The 17,072-nt window shown below is 40.0% G+C and overlaps 2 non-coding genes across 2 annotated transcripts; one reads left to right on the top strand and one right to left on the bottom strand.

The window, feature by feature from the left end:
• The first annotated feature begins 621 nt into the window (after positions 1-621).
• Positions 622-776, top strand: LOC143603265 (5.8S ribosomal RNA). The gene has a single exon (XR_013148028.1). It is a non-coding gene; the product is annotated as a 5.8S ribosomal RNA (ribosomal RNA).
• Positions 777-4,563: 3,787 nt separating this feature from the next.
• Positions 4,564-4,720, bottom strand: LOC143603267 (5.8S ribosomal RNA). Its single transcript, XR_013148029.1, has one exon. It is a non-coding gene; the product is annotated as a 5.8S ribosomal RNA (ribosomal RNA).
• Between the last annotated feature and the right edge of the window lie 12,352 nt (positions 4,721-17,072).

Below are 17,072 nucleotides of genomic sequence, written 5' to 3'. Positions count from 1 at the left end.
GCCCTTAGTTGTTCTGGGCAGCACGCACGCTACATTGATGTATTCAACGAGTATATAGCCTTGGCCGACTCGCCCGGGAAATATTTGAAATTTCATCGTGATGATGATAGATCATTGCAATTGTTGATCTTAAACGAGGAATTCCTAGTAAGCGCGAGTCATCAGCTCGCGTTGACTACGTCCCTGCCCTTTGTACACACCGCCCGTCGCTCCTTCCGATTGAATGGGGCGGTGAAGTGTTTGGATCGTGGCAACGTGGGCGGTTCGCTGCCGGCGACATCGCGAGAAATTCACTGAACCTTATCATTTAGAGGATGTTGAAGTCTTAACAAGGCTTCTATTGGTGACCCTGAAGGATCATTGATGAACCCTGCAACAGCAGAACGACTAGTAAACATGCCCTTACATCTGGCTTTACGAGGATCGAAACTCAAGTTTTGAGCCTCGTAAAGCCTCGTTGACCTGTAGTCACGGCAGCCTCTCGGGGTTTCCCGGATGAAGTTCGACACAACTAACAATTCGGCACAACACGTGCCAAGGAAAACATTACTTAAATGACCCGTGTTATGTCGCCCTGGTTATGGAAAGCGCGTTACACATGGCCTCTTTATAACCCTAAACGACTCTCGGCAACGGATATCTCGGCTCACGCATCGATGAAGAACGTAGAAAAATGCGATACTTTTTGTGAATTGCAGAATCTCATGAACCATCGAGTTTTTGAACGCAAGTTGCGCCCGAAGCTTCTATCTGAGGGCACGTCTTCCTGGGCGTCACGCATCACGTCGCTTGTTGGTGTAGGGTGGAGATTGGTCCCCTATGCCATGGCGCGGTCGGCCTAAATAGAAGCCCCCTCATGAGTGACACACGACTAGTGGTGATTGATAAGACTGTCGAATCATGTCATTCGTTTGTTTCATGTAGACCCACATGTGCTGTCCTGTTACGATGCTTTGATCGCGACCCTAGGTCAGATGGGACTATTCGCTGAGTTTATGTATATCAATAAGCAGAGAAAAAGAAACTTACAAGAATTCCCTTAGTAACGGCGAGTGAACTGGGAACATTCCAGCTTGAAAATTGGACGATTTCTTCATTCGAATTTTAATCTGGAGAAGCGTCCTCAGCGGCGGACCCGGGCCCAAAGTCCCTGGAAGGGGGCGCAGGATAGGGTGAGAGCCTCGTCGTGCCCTGACCCTGTCGCACCACGAGGCACTGTTTACGAGTCGGGTTTTTTGGGAATGCAGCCCCAATAGGGCGGTAAATTCCATCCAAGGCTAAATACTAGCGTGAGACCGATAGCAAACCAGTACCGTGAGGGAAAGATGAAAAGGACTTTGAAAAAAGAGTCAAAGAGTGCTTGATATTGTGGGGAGGAAAGCGTATTAGGGATGGCGATGCGTACCGGTCGAATGTGGAACGGCTTATGTCGGTCCGCGGATCGGCTTGCAGCGTGGACCAGTGTGGATTGGTATGGCAGCCAAAGCCCTGGCAGTTGATATGCCAGTGGACATGGCATTCTACCGATCGTAGTTGGAAATGCGAGTCGTCACGACGTGCTTCGGCACGTGCGTGTTACTGACACCGGCTTGCGGGTACCCCATTCGGGCCATCTTGAAACACGGACCAAGGAGTCTGACATGTGTGCCGCAAGCGAGTTATCACTGTGGTAACTTTTCTAACACATTTAGCTTCAAATTCCGAAGGTCTAAAGGATCGTTAGGCCACGCTTTTACGGTTCGTATTCGTACTGAAAATGAGAATTAAACGAGCTTTTACCTTTCTGTTCTACACGAGATTTATGTTCTCGTTGAGCTCATCTTAAGACACCTGCGTTATCTTTTAACAGATGTGCCGCCCCAACCAAACTCCCCACCTGACAATGTATTCCGCCCGGATCGACCCGCCGAGGCCGGCCTTGGGTCCAGAAAGAGCGGTATTTCACTGAATAAGTTAAATAACGTTAAAACTAGTGGTATTTAACTTTTGACCTAGGGCTTCCACTTATACTACAACTCTCAAGTTATTTCAAAAAGTCGGACTAGAGTCAAGCTCAACAGGGTCTTCTTTCCCCGCTGATTCTGCCAAGCCCGTTCCCTTGGCTGTGGTTTCATTGGATAGTAGACAGGGATAGTGAGAATCTCGCTAACCCATTCATGGGTGTCACTAATTAGATGACGAGGTATTCGACTACCTTAAGGGAGTTATAGTTACTCCCGCCGTTTACCCGCGCTTGGTTGAATTTCTTCACTTTGACATTCAGAGAACTGGGCAGAAATCACATTGCGTTAGCATCCACAGGGACCATCATAATGCTTTGTTTTAATTAAACAGTCGGATTCCCCTTATCCGTACCAGTTCTGAGATGGCTATTCGACGCCCGGGGAAGGCCTCCAAAGAGGACCTTCCCAGTCAGTTCCCCCGCCGGAGGAAGCTCGAGCAGTCCACCGACAGCCGACAGATTCGGGACAGGGATCCTCGTGCCTAACCCTCAGAGCCATCCTTTTCTTGAGGTTACGGATCCATTTTGCTGACTTCCCTTGACTACATTGTTCCATCGACCATAGGTTGTTCACCTTGGATACCTGATGCGGTTACGAGTACGATTGGGCGTGGGAGGCACTCGGTTCTCCGGATTTTCAAGGGCCGCCGGGGGCCACCAGACACCGCATGACGTGCGGTGCTCTTCCAGCCGTTGGACCGTACTACAGACTCAAATGTTTCCAGGGTGGGCAGGCTGTTAAACATAAAAGATAACTCTTCACGAGGCCCTTGTCGACGTCTCTAGAATCCCTAACGTTTCCGTCAGCGCCACGTCCCGGTTCAAGAATTTTAACCCAATTCCCATTCGAAGCTCACGAGAAACACGCTATCTGATAGGATTCCCCCGTCTCTTAAGATCGACTAACCCATGTGCAAGTGCCGTTCACATGGAACATTTCCCCTCTTCGGCCTTCAATGTTCTCATTTGAATATTTGCTACTACCACCAAGATCCGCACCGACGACCGTTCTGTACGAGCTCACACCCAAGGTTTTGCTGCGCACGGTGCGTCTTCCTACTCATCGAGGCCTGGCACATGCCTCGATGGCCGGGTGTAGGTCGCGTGATTAACACTCTTTGTGGGTTCAAGGTTAGCTCGCAGTTCGGCACTGTAACCCGGCTTCCGGTTCATCCGGCATCGCTATTTCTACTTACCAAAAATGGCCCACTTGGAGCTTTCGATTCCGTGGTACGGTTCAACAAAGAAGCCGAGCCGTCCGACCTATTTAAAGTTAGGGAACAGGTCAAGGGCGTTGTGCCCCCGATGCTTGTAATCGTTCTCTTTACCCGATAGAACTCGCACCCAGACTCCAGCTATCATGTGGGAAACATCAGAGGGAACCAGCTACTAGATCGTTCGATTTGTCTTTTGCCCCTATACCCAAGTTAGACAAACGATTTGCACGTCAGTATCGCTACGGGCCTCCACCAGAGTTTCCTCTGGCTTCGCCATGCTTAGGCATAGTTCACCATCTTTTGGGTCATGATACACAAGCTCACACTCGAACCCTTCTTAGAAGATCATGGTCGTTCGACGGTGCACCCCGCTAGGGGGATCCCTCCAATCACCTTCCTTGCGACATACGATTTTACTCACCAGTTAACTCGCATGCTCACACTCGAACCCTTCTTAGAAGATCATGGTCAGTGTTTCAAGACAGGCACAATGGGGTGCAGGCAGGCCGGTGTCAAGATCACACATGCCGGTGTCAAGATCACACAGGTGCCGAAGCATAACGGCATCTCCACAGGCATATCAATTTCCAGGGCTTTGGCCGCCGTACCAATCCACACAGGTCCGTGCCCCGAGCCGTTCGGCGGACCGACGTAAGCCGTTCCACATCTGATTGGGATGCATCGCCGACCCTAATTCGCTTCCCTCCCAATAAATTCAGCACTCTTTGACTGTCTTTTCAAAGTCCTTTTCATCTTTCCCTCGCGGTACTTTTTTTCTATCGTTCTCACACCAGTATTTAGCCTTTCTCGGAATTTACCGCCATATTTGGGCTGCATTCCCAAACAACCCGACTCGTAGGCATCGCCTCGTGGTGCGACATGGTCCGGGAACGATGGGCCTCTCACCCTCTCCGGCACCCCCTTCCAGGGGACTTTGGCCCGGTCCGCCGCTGAGGACGCATCTCCATACTACAATTCGAACGACGAAGCCGTTCCATTTTCAAGCTGGGTTTTTCCTGGTTCACTCGCCGTTATTAAGAGAATCCTTGTAAGTTTCTTTTCCTACGCTTATTGATATACTTAAACTTAGTAGGTAGTCCCGTCTAACCTGGGGTCCCGATCGAAGCATCGTCACAGGATAGAAACATGTGGTTATATAAGGAGTCAAGCCCCCATGGAACGAACGCAAGACACAATACGACAATATTATCAACCACCACTAGTCATGCATCACTCATGAGGGGACTTCTATTTAGGCCAACCATGCCATGGCACAAGAGACCAATTCTTGCCCCACACCAACAGGTCCCGAGAAGGGATGGATGATTGGGGCGACGTGATGTGTGACGCCCAGGCAGACGTGCCCTTAGCCAGAAGGCTTCAGGGCGCAACTTACGTTCAAAAACTCGATGGTTCACGGGATTCTACAATTCATACCAAGTATTGCATTTTGCTACATTCTTCATCGATGCGTGAGCCAAGATATCCGTTGTCGAGAGTCGTTTAGGGTTACAAAGAGGCCACGTGCAACGCTCTTGCCGTAAACGGGGGCGACATGACACGGGCCCTTTGATTCATGTTTTCCTTGGAACATGTTGTGCTGAATTGTTAGTTATGTTGACCTTCATCCAGGACACCCCGAGGGGCGGCCATGAACGCAGGTCAAAGAAACTTTACGAGGCTTAAAACTAGAGCTTCGGTCCTCGTAAAGCCAGATGTAAGTACATGTTCACGAGTCGTTCTGCTGTTGCAGGGTTCGACAATGATCATTCCCCAGGTTAACTTACGGAAACCTTGTTATGACTTGTCCTTTCTCTAAACGATAAGATTCAGTGGCATTCTCGAGACATCGTTGGTAGTGAACCACCCACGTCCCCACGATCCTAACACTTCACTAGTCCATTCAATCAATAGGAGTGACATGAAGTGTGTACAAAGGGCAGGAACGTAGTCAACGCGAGATGATGACTCGTGCTTACTAGGAATTCCTCGTTTAATTCCAACAATTGCAATGATCTATCCCCATCATGATGAAATTTAAAAGATTTCTCGGGGCTGTCGGCCAAGGCTATATACTCGATAAATACATCAGTGTAGCGCGCGTGCGACCCAAAACATCTAAGGTCATCACAGACCTGTTATTGCCTCATACTTCCGTGGCCTAAAAGGCCAAAGTCCCTGTAAGCAGCTAACCATTGAGGGATACCTCCACATAGCTAGTTAGCAGGCTGAGGTCTCGTTCATTGACAGAATTAACCAAACAAATCGCTCTACCAACTAAGAACGGCCATGCACCATCACCCATAGAATCAAGAAGGAGCTCTCAATCTGTCAATCCTTACTATGTCTGGACCTGGTAAGTTTCCCCGTGTTTAGTCAAATTAAGCCGCAGGCTCCACTCCTGGTAGTGCCCTTCCATCAATTCTTTTAAGTTTAAGCCTTGTGACCATACTCCCCCCCGGAAACCAAAAACTTTGATTTCTCATAAGGTTCTAGCAGAGTCCTAAAATCAAGATCCGCTGATCCTTGGTCGACATCGTTTATGGGTGATACTAGGACGGTATTTGATCATCTTCGATCCCCCAACTTTCATTCTTTATTAATGAAAACATCCTTGGCAAATGCTTTCGAAGTTGTTGGTATTTTATAAATCCAGAATTTCACCTCTGACTATGAAGTATGAATGCCCTCGACTGTCCCTATTAATCATTACTCCGATCCCTAAAGCAAAATAATATGACCGAAATCCTATGACGTGATCCCAGGCTAATGTATACAGAGCATAAGCTTGCTTTGAGCACTCGAATTTCTTCAAAGTAACCACGCCGGAGGCATGACCCGACCAACTATGTCCAGGAGCGCATCGCCGACAGAAGGGACGAGTAATCCGGTGCACAACATAAGGCGGACCGGCCGACACAACCCAAAGTTTAACAACTTAAATATACGCTACTGAAGCTGGAAATACCGCGACTGATGGCACTAGACTTGCCCTCCAATGGATCCTCGTTAAGAGATTTAGATTGTACTCATTCCAATTACCATACTCGTATGAGCCCGGTTTTAATATATGAGGCAATGGCTAGGATCTTGGATTCCTGTTTGCGTTTCATACTTAAACACTATTTTATTAAAGGTTAGTTAAACCATTACACGAATTTGTAGATAAAGCCCACCGATCTATGTGGCAAGCATTTTTGAGATGATACCATTGTTATCCGTGGAGCCAAAAACCTTATCATCTCAGTAGACAAAACAAATAAGACAACAAAAGCCAAAGCCTTAAAGGGTACCGACACCCTGATCCAGTATCCAGACACCCTATATATGAGTAGTATGGAGTCATACAAGTTGTATGACTTTGTCGTGCCTAACACTGTACTGACGTTTCAAAACTCTTGTTGTGCCTTAAAAGAACATCTTCCATGCATGAATAATATAGAACATTTAAAATAGATAAAATGGTTCAAGATCTTTCATTAAGGTTGAAGGTATCCATTTTTCTTTCTCGATGAATGGGGTATCACAACATATGTGCTTCGTCTATAATATGGGGTTTGAGATCACCATAGTAGGGTATTCACATTCGCCCAAATCTGGCATTGACACTATAAGTGTTTTCTAATTAAATATAGTAAAAAGTTTTCGCATGGAGAAAAGCAATCACAAAATAATGTAAGATTAATGCCTATATCAACCCTGATAATGAGATTGGAACGGGTACTAAGCCACCTAAACTAACTTTTGGGAATGACTATTATAATTCGGATTACCGTTTGAAAAACAAGAATCTACTTAATTAGAATTCGAACTTAGGTGATTTCATTTTTAATGTTTTAGCCATTTGTGTTTCACCATCATATTTGCTTTTATATGAGTCGTATAACCCTATACAAGCAGTATAGGTCTATACGAGTAGTATAAATCTATAAGAGTAGTACAACCTTACACGACTCATATGCTTATCTTTTGTAATAAAGCTAGACAATCAAACGAATACGAGTTGAAAGTAATAAAATTCTTGTGTCTCCACAACATCCAAATAATTTCAATATTAAATTTCATATTATCAACAACAAAGAAAACATATTTGATTAACAATTTAGTTATCATAAAAAACGTAACAGAGTGTCAAAGTCAATAAAAAACAAAATAAGTTTGTTCGCTATTAACTTACACTAATACTTATGAGTCTTACATCAAAATAAAGATATTTAGAAAAATATAAAGAAAGATGTTCGTATTCTCTCAATTGTCAAACTGATTAAAGAGCATATTTAAAAAACAAAAAATAATATTTAAAAACAATTATAGGTCTATACAACTATACAATTAGTATAGTAACACTATACAAATAAGATATATTTGGTCAACGTGACTCGACAAGATCTAACACTTATACGAGTAGTACGGCCATACACGATACATATAGGCGGTTTTTATATAGAAAGCATGGTGTCTTACAATGGCTGGAGCCTTGAAAAATTTCATTTCAAATAGTTATCAGAACCAAATTACAATTAATTATAGTTTAGTTTTTCAAAAATCCCTGTAAAGTATAAACTACCTCTCTTGATCTCACATAACCAGTCACCAACCCACCCATTGAATAAACCCTAGAAGTTAATTATCTTTATCATAACAATGCCGGCTAAAGGAGGAGAAGAAGAAGACAAGAAGCCTAATAGTGTTCACTCAACGCATATCAATATCAAGGTCAAGCGTTATGTATATAATATAGTTGCATTTTGTTAATTATTATTATTATGCAGTTGGGTTCTATCATTATGCTTTAATATACGTAGGTATTAAATTTTGTTAAATGTATGTGTTGATTAATTATACGTAGTATGGGCCTGACATGTCCATTAGGATGAAATGCAATGATCAGCTAAAGAAGTTAATAACACCTACTGTGATTCGCAATCTTTGGAGAAGAACGAATTCGTGTTTTTGTTCAATGGACGACAAGTTAAAGCCTAAAAGACCCCTGATGAGGTAAATAATAACATTTCACTAGTTTGTTTATAGTATGTACTAATATGATACTTGTAAACTAGTTTTGAGCGTGATGAACATTGTGTTGTTACTAATGTTGCATCTTGAGATGAACGAAGGTAACAAAATTGATGAAATGATTCACCAAAATGGAGGTGGTATCTGAAATGGTTTGAATATAAGTTATGAGAAAAAAAAGTGACTTTGTGTTGTCTAGGTATTTAGTTTGGATGGAGATTATGCTTATTCATAGTTTCTATGTGTTTAGCTTTCTTGTTTACTTTTATTAGTTTATGTAACCATATTTCTGACCTTATACTTTAATTTATGATCAACCTTTGTACCTGTGCTTGCTTCACATGATAGATTTGACTAAACTAAACTGACTAATGCATGCCTGCATCATTCATAGCTTTAGTACTATTTTTGATTTGCTAAAAACAGAAAAGGCATTTAGGTGAAGTTGATTTTTTTTAATGCATCTTAAAGTTTGATTTGGTCTTGGTAACAATGAAGATTAGATCTGTGGTTCAATCATTCAATATACACTGAAGGAATAAAATTTAATTTTATGGAGGTCTTGAATTTAAATCCTATGTATGACAACAAAAAATAACATATTTTACATTGAGCCGGATGTTTTTTTAATAAACAGTGGATTTCCTCCTATATAAGAAATGAAAATGAACGCCTGGATCAATGACACATGAGTAATTCAAATGGTCTTTTAAAATAGAAAGAAATTTAAATGAAAAAGTGAAGCAAGTTACAAAGTTGTACTCACCATTTTAACTTAATTTTTCTCATCAAGCCTATATTCTTCTACAACACTCTTCGGTCTCAATTGCATTATCTTTCTTATTTAAAATTTTAATCATAAGCATCATGGATGACTAGATTATATACAATTTTTTTTCTCTCTGAATTACGGAAGTCTGGTCGTGAATGGTTTGTTTGCTTCTTTTTTTTTACCCTATAAAAATTGAAAAAAATATGATTTTAATCTTTAACTATGATTCCTTTTGGTTCGAAGAGAGAACTATGAGGAGATTTTTGAAAAATTTCAAATGAAATTTGGAAATTCCTCATAGTATGAAGGAAAGTTGAATTCCTTTGTTTATGGAAATTTGATGGAAAAGTTAACATATTCACTTCCAATTCCTTAACAAATCGAACACATTTTGGAAGGAATGTTTAGTAACTACAATTCCCATTTCATCAAATCCGTATAACCAAACATAGCCTTAAAGAATTCGGGATTATTTATAGCATTAGTTTCATGGGTAGTTATGCTAATTATAGGATTACTTAGTCTAAAAATATGTTCATATACGACCATTAAGATTCTGTTGGATAAGCGAACGGTTAACGAACACCTAACTGAACGAAAATAAGATCATTAAGAAAACCAATATGTTCTGAATGAAGACAATTGATCGGTACCGTTTTTGAGATAGGAAAACCGGTTATTACGAACTAGTTTCGGTTAGGGTTCAAACGTCTGTGTCAAAAATTTGGTGAGAACCTTTTGTGGATCCCGTTCGATTCCAATAAGTGTATACCACTAATAGGGGAAAATGCCAATGTTTGAGGATTCAAACTCGGATAAGGATGGTTGTATGCAGTGGTAAGCCTTTTGTAGTACTCTGGTAACCAGGTAAACAAATGTTGTTTGTTGCTACAACGGATATAACGATAATGAAATTGTGACAAAATAAGAGTATGAGACTAACACAGATTCTTAGTCTGCTAAGATCAAAGAACACAACCGGTTAGTCTTACAGCAAGAGGGGGTCTCCTGCGATCAGCCTCCGACGTGAGAAATTGTAATGTGATATGTTTTAACGGTGAGAAGAGAGTAAGAATGAAGAGAAAGTAGAGAGAATGAGATGATTTACCGTTTGGTGGACGTCTCCTTTTATTGGCCGCGATAGCTTCTCTGGGAAACTTAATCTTCTAAAGAGGAAAGGGTAAACTCCTCCTTTTAGCTTATTTAGACTAGTCATCCCATCTCGGTGAAACTTTATATCTATTTTTGATTTGCATTGTTAACATGTTTACTTTATGGTAGACTTTAACTTTATGTTATATCAGAGATGACTTTTTTGAATTTATTGTAACAAGGAGCTTCCCTAATCAACCTAAAAGTTGTGAGGGTAAAGCTTCCAAGCATAGAAGCTAAGGCTTACTGCTTCTTGATTTCTACGCTTCCTTAGCTTGTGGGTTGGTAAAGGTACACATGTCACCCCCCAGTCAAAAGTATTTGGTTTGTAACAATGAATCCGTTTAACTTGATTCTTTTTCTTCATAAAGTTCCACTTGGGTGTTTAATGCTTTTGGACTCAACGACATGCCTCTTCATTGACAAATGCACATACCCATTTTGCTGTTTTGGGCTTATTAATGGGAGCCCAGAAACTCAAAAATGTTTCTAACATGTAGCATAGAAGCTAGGAGCTTCTGGCCAGAAGCTTCGGAGATTGAAGCTTGGAGTTAGAAGCTACGAGCTTCTTGTTGATGCTAGACTGTCTCTATCTAGTTAAAACAACATTAAACAGTGTCCTTGTCACACCCCGAAAACCATAATGACAATTAGCGGAAGACTTAGGTTAAGCCTTTCGGGATGTGGCAGACGCCGTTAGCCAATCACAATACGACACAATTTATTTATATTAAAATAAACATTTTTATTTAAAATATCAGAGTCTTGCGTGTCTAAAGACACGGATAATGTTATTTAAAACATTAGTATATTACAAACAACATCTTATTTAAACACCGACACCTCGTTCCTGCTCCCTTCTAGCAAAAACCTCTTTTACTTGAAAAGCATATTAAAATAATATTGTTAAAACGAATGTTGGTGATTTTCTCGATAAAAACAGTTTTCGTATATAAATATATATAATAACACAGGCGAATATAATAGTTTGCAACCTACCACATCCCCAACGGTACCGATCAAACACGGTACACACACCATAACAGTACGAAACACGGTACTCAAATAACCAACGAATTGCCTTTTACACAAAAAATGATAGTTGTAAACTAGCTAAGAGTACAACGCGTGTATGACTACCAATTTGATAACTCGAAACATACAATACTCAAAATATTCCCACTTTTAAGCCAACGCGAAAAGAAGTCGGGGGCGTCACCCCGATAGATCTACCAACATTTCTGTGTCTGTTACCCAGGTTAACAGTTATTTAACCAAATTGATTCATCCCAATATAACAACAATTTGAAAAACAATCCGCGTTTTCCAACAACAATACAACAAAAACACTACAATACATATATATATAAATCAACGTAAATATGCTTTTCCCCAAAACATTTTAAGATAAACAATTAAAACAAGGGGCGTAGAGAAAACTCACAGTTAATTCCAGAAATTGTTCAAAAAAACTCGTGTCCTGAATCAGTACACATTTGTTAATTTTTTATAGTTCAAGTTTGAATGAGTCGGTGACGACCCTATCCTATATGACCTAATTCTAAGTGATCACACAAGCATACAAGCACACAAGGTTCCTATTCAATCGCTTAGCAATTATCGGTTACACAAGTAAAGAATTACTTAATAATAATTTAGTAAATTTTATTTATTAATAAATTGTTTTGTATATTGTGAAAGTAATGTTTTTGGTTGCTGGAATATTTAGAAAAATTTAAGTTTTGCCATATTATTACTTTTAAACGGTTTTGACGGTTTTGCCCTTAGAGACGAACGGATTAACTTTTCGTGTAAAACTCGACTTTTAAATTACCAGAAAATCATTTTATGTATGGTTTTAGTCAAGTTTCATCATTTTATTCATAAAAATGTCATGGTCTTTGTTTTTGGTTTTATTTTCTCAAAAACGTCAATTATTACGTTTTCGTGTCGGTTTTCGTGACGCGAATCTTGTAAGGGTCATGTTTTGGTTTCTTGAATATTTCGTTGACGACCCTATCCTATATGACCTCGTTCTAAGTGATCATACAAGCATACAAGTAAACAAGGTTCCTATTCAATCGCTTAGCAATTATCGGTTACACAAGTGAAGAATTACTTAATAATAGTTTAGTAAATTTTATTTATTAATAAAATGTTTTGTGTATTGTGAAAGTAATGTTTTTGGTTGCTGGAATATTTAGAAAAATTTAATTTTGCCATATTATTACTTTTAAACGGTTTTGACGGTTTTGCCCTTAGAGATGAACCGATTAACTTTTCGTGTAAAACTCGACTTTTAAATTACCAAAAAATCATTTTATGTATGGTTATAGTCAAGTTTCATCATTTTATTCATAAATGTCATGGTCTTTATTTTTGGTTTTATTTTCTCAAAAACGTCAACTATTAGGTTTTCGTGTCGGTTTTTGTGACGCGAATCTTGTTAGGGTCACGTTTTGCTTTCTTGACCGTCTCTTATACTTTAACTTATGTTAGGTATAAGAATATTATGGTTTTAGGGGCTGATTCAAAACAGTCCGAAAACCCCTTGTCGGTTCAGTTTAAAAGTCGAACTTTCCGACCGTTAATGTTACCGACAAGCTTTTTAAGCTATATTATCAAATCAAATCATTATGTACAGAAAGTAAGCATATAATAACATGTATTTCATCATCATGTAACACATAATACACATCAAACAATCATCAAAGTACTCATGCTCAAGCCTTAACTTCAAGTTTCAAATAAAGTTTCTTATTTTAGCAACTTTGTTAAAAATCACATTTTCATCTAGTTCAAGTTTTCAAGCATTAAGATATACATCATATGTTTTATCTAATTCAACTAGTTTGACAACAATCATTCCACTTGTTTCCTAAGCTTGTTTCATCTTTTCTACTAGTTTACCAAATAAAGTTTCTTATTTTAGTAAGTTTCGGTTTTTGTTAATCTCTAACAACTTAATACTTCTCTATAGTAATTTTTACCTACATATTCTTAAGCATGTATCATTAACTACCAATGCTTTCATGTATCAAGTAACCATAACCCATGTAATTATCAAGCAGAACAATCACTCACACACACACAAACCCACGACCATATATGCACACACACACAAACTCACGGCCATGTATGCACACACACACAAAGTCACGGCCATGCATGCATGTATAAATCAAAAACCGAACTTTGCATTTTTGAGACCAAATCATTATCATTAAGCTCTAACTAAAGCAAAAACATCCAATGTTTAACCACATTACCTTAGGGTTTCAGATTTGAGGTTCAAGGGAAGAAAACAAGGGCTTGAATGTGCTTAAACTCTTTCCTAAGCTCTCTTGATCCTATCTTTTGTTTATACTAGCATGTAAAGCCTTTATCTTGTATAATATGGGTGTTATTGGATTTTGAAGGAGGTGGTGGTAGAGAGAGAGATGGGGGGCTGTTCAAGGGAGGAAGAAGAAGAAGGGGTAGGGTGGTTCATGGGGAAGTGGGGTTGGTTTTAAATAACCAATTAATTTCTTCCAAATCTCACCAAAATATCTTTCCAATGATTGTCTAAGTAGTTTATTGGCCATTTTGGGAGGTGGGGTGGCTCCATGTTGTTCGCCAATTTGAGGTAGGGAGGAGAGGGTACTTATTAAATTTTATCTGGTATGTTTCGGTGGTAAAAATTAACGTAAAGTGATATTTGGTGGACCAAACTAACTCCGTTTCTAATGATTTTTGTCAGACATTAAACGAAATTGAATTTCAGTCAGTAGCAACCTAAAAACAAATTTTTCTAAGAAATTTGACGGTTGGCTCTTACGGTGTCCTCTACTGACTCTTGATCGCTTATTTTTTAATTTTTGCGATCCGATCCTTTTAAAATTAAGTTAATATGTTTTTCGAGATCATTTTGTCATATTTATGATTTTATTCGTTTCTATGTCGTCACCCGGTGTCATTCTACGCAGTGCTTACTACACGACAAATTTCAGCTTTTTCAAGCTTTATATTTTAAAACTCATATAAAAACAATAATCTTTGGACAAAAATACATTTTAATTATATTTATTTTATTAATTAATAATTGATCACGATTACGGTAATTACCAGATCGATGGTCGTCACATTCGCCCATCCTTTTAGAAATTTCGTCTCGAAATTTAGGATGAGGTATCGGTTTCCGAATCTACAGGAGAAAGGTGAGGGTATTTATGCTTCATCTGATCCTGACGTTCCCACGTGAACTTGGGACCAAGTCTAGAATTCCAGCGCACTTTCACCAACTTAATCTTACTACGCCTTAACTTCTGGATCTTCCAATCCATAACCTCAAAAGGTTCTTCACAAATCGAAGCTAATCATCGATTCGGATGTCCACAACAGGAACAATTAGCGATTCGTCATAAAGACATTTCTTCAAGTTTGATACGTGGAACACGTCGTGTATCCCATGAAGTTCTGAAGGTAGCTTTAGTCGGTAGGCTATTGGCCCTATACGTTGAATAATCTTGAATGGTCCAATAAATCGAGGGCTTAGCTTGCCTCCTTTTCTGAATCTGACTATTCCTTTCCAAGGCAAAACCTTTAACAACACTCGGTCTCCTACATGGAATTCCAATGGTCTCCTGCGGTTATCAGCATAACTCTTCTATCTGTCGGCTGCAGCTTTCAATCTATCCTTAATCTGGAAGACCCTATCAGTGGTGTCTTGGATAATTTCAGGTCCTGTAAGCTGTTTCTCTCCGACTTCTGCCCAACACGGAGGATATCGACACTTCCTCCCATACAAATCTTCAAACAGTGTAGCTTGAATACTGGAGTGATAATTGTTATTATAGGAGAACTCAGCTAAAGGCATTTAAGTGTCCCAGCTTTTTCCAAAATCGATGACATAGCGTCGCAACATGTCCTCCAATGTTTGGTTTGTTCTTTCGCTTTGACCATCTGTCTGAGGATGATATACGGTGCTCATGTCCAAGCGAGTTCCTAAAGACTCATGGAGTGATTGCCCCTAATGAGAAACAAAACGACCATCCCTGTCGAAAATAATTGAGACAGGTATGCCATGCTTGGCTACAATCTCTTTTAGATAAATCTGAGTCAACTTCTCCATTCTGTCCTTTTCTCGGATGGGTATAAAATGATCTGATTTGGTTAATCTGTCTACTATTACCCAGATGGTATCATGGTTCTATGGCGTAACTGGCAACTTTATTATGAAATCCATGGTAATATTATCCCATTTCCACTGTGGGATCTCTGGTTGCTGCAAAAGTCCAGGTGGCTTACTATGCTCGGCTTTTACATTGGAGCATGTTAGAGACTTGCTGACATAAACGGCTATGTCTCCTTTCAAATTGGGCTACCAATAATGTTTTTGGAGATCCTTATACATCTTGGTTGATCTTGGGTGGATTGAATATCTAGACTTGTGTGCTTCGCTAGAACAAGTCTACGCAGATTTCCAAAGAGTGGTACCCAAACTCGATCAATTAGATATAATGCTCCGTCGGACTTTTCTATGAGTTCCGCTTCGAGTCCTCTCAATTTCTCGTACTTCAAATTACTTGGCTTTAAAGCTTCATGTTACGCATCACGGATTTGAGTAGTGAGACTCTTCTGAATGGTTAGTCCTAATGCACCAACACGCAAAGGCTTTTCTCTCTCCTTTCTACTCAATGCGTCAGTTACAACATTCGATTTACCTAGGTGGTAGCGAATATCGCAATCATAATCATTGAGCAGTTCTACCCATCGGCGTTGTCTCTTGTTCAGTTCCTTCTGGTCGAAAATGTGCAGGAGACTTTTATGATCAGTGAATAAGGTACATTTTGTCCCGTAAAGATAATGACTCCAAATTTTGAGAGCAAACACAACAGCTCCTAACTCTAAATCATGAGTTGTATAATTCTTTTCATGTACCTTGAGCTGTCTTGATGCATATGATATAACCTTTTCCCATTACATAAGAACACAACCAAGTCCTAGGTGAGATGCATCATAGTACACTATGAATCCATCGGTTCCTTCGAGTAGGGACAAGATAGGCGCGCTACACAACTATTGCTTTAAAATCTGAAAAGCTTCTTCTTGCTCTTCGGTCCATTCGTATTTCCTTTCTTTCTGGGTTAATAGCATCAAAGGTTGAGCTATCTAGGAGAAATTCTCGATGAACCTCCGGTAATACCCAGCAAGACCTAAAAATTGTCGCACTTCCGTAGGTGTCTTGGGTGTCTCCCAATTTCTTATTGTTTCAATTTTTGAGGGGTCTACGTTTATACCTTGCTTGCTAATTACGTGTCCAAGGAAACATACTTCTCTCAACCAGAACTCACACTTTGAGAACTTTGCATACAACTTCTCATTTCGAAGTAACTCCAAAATTTGCTTTAAATGCTGCTCATGAACTTCTTTGGTTCGCGAATAGATAAGTATATCGTCGATGAATACTATCAAGAATTTATCCAAATATGGCATACAAACTCTATTCATGAGGTCCATAAATGCGGCGGGGGCATTTGTTAGACCGAAAGGCATGACCAAGAATTCGTAATGGCCATAGCGGGTCCTGAACGCGGTTTTGTGAACATCCGCATCAGCAACTCGCAGCTGGTGATATCTAGATTGCAGATCTATCTTCGAGTAGTAACTGGATCCTTGAAATTGATCAAATAAATCATCAATCCTCGGTAAGGGTTACCGATTCTTAATGGTCAGTTTGTTCATTTCACGGTAATCTATACACATTCTGAACGAGCTGTCTTTCTTTTTCACAACCAGAACTGGTTCTCCCCACGGGGAATAGCTCGGTCTGATGAATCCTTTATCTAGCAATTCTTGAATTTGATTTGCCATCTCCTGCATTTCTGAGGGTGCCAATCTATAGGGAGATCAGGCTACCGGTGCAGCATCCTGA

This window comes from Bidens hawaiensis, unplaced genomic scaffold (assembly GCF_021521415.1).
Source record: "Bidens hawaiensis isolate Kalapana, Puna unplaced genomic scaffold, B.hawaiensis_p1.1 tig00061126_1, whole genome shotgun sequence".
Classification (NCBI taxonomy): Eukaryota; Viridiplantae; Streptophyta; class Magnoliopsida; order Asterales; family Asteraceae; genus Bidens; species Bidens hawaiensis.
This window is presented reverse-complemented; position numbering and strand designations above follow the sequence as displayed.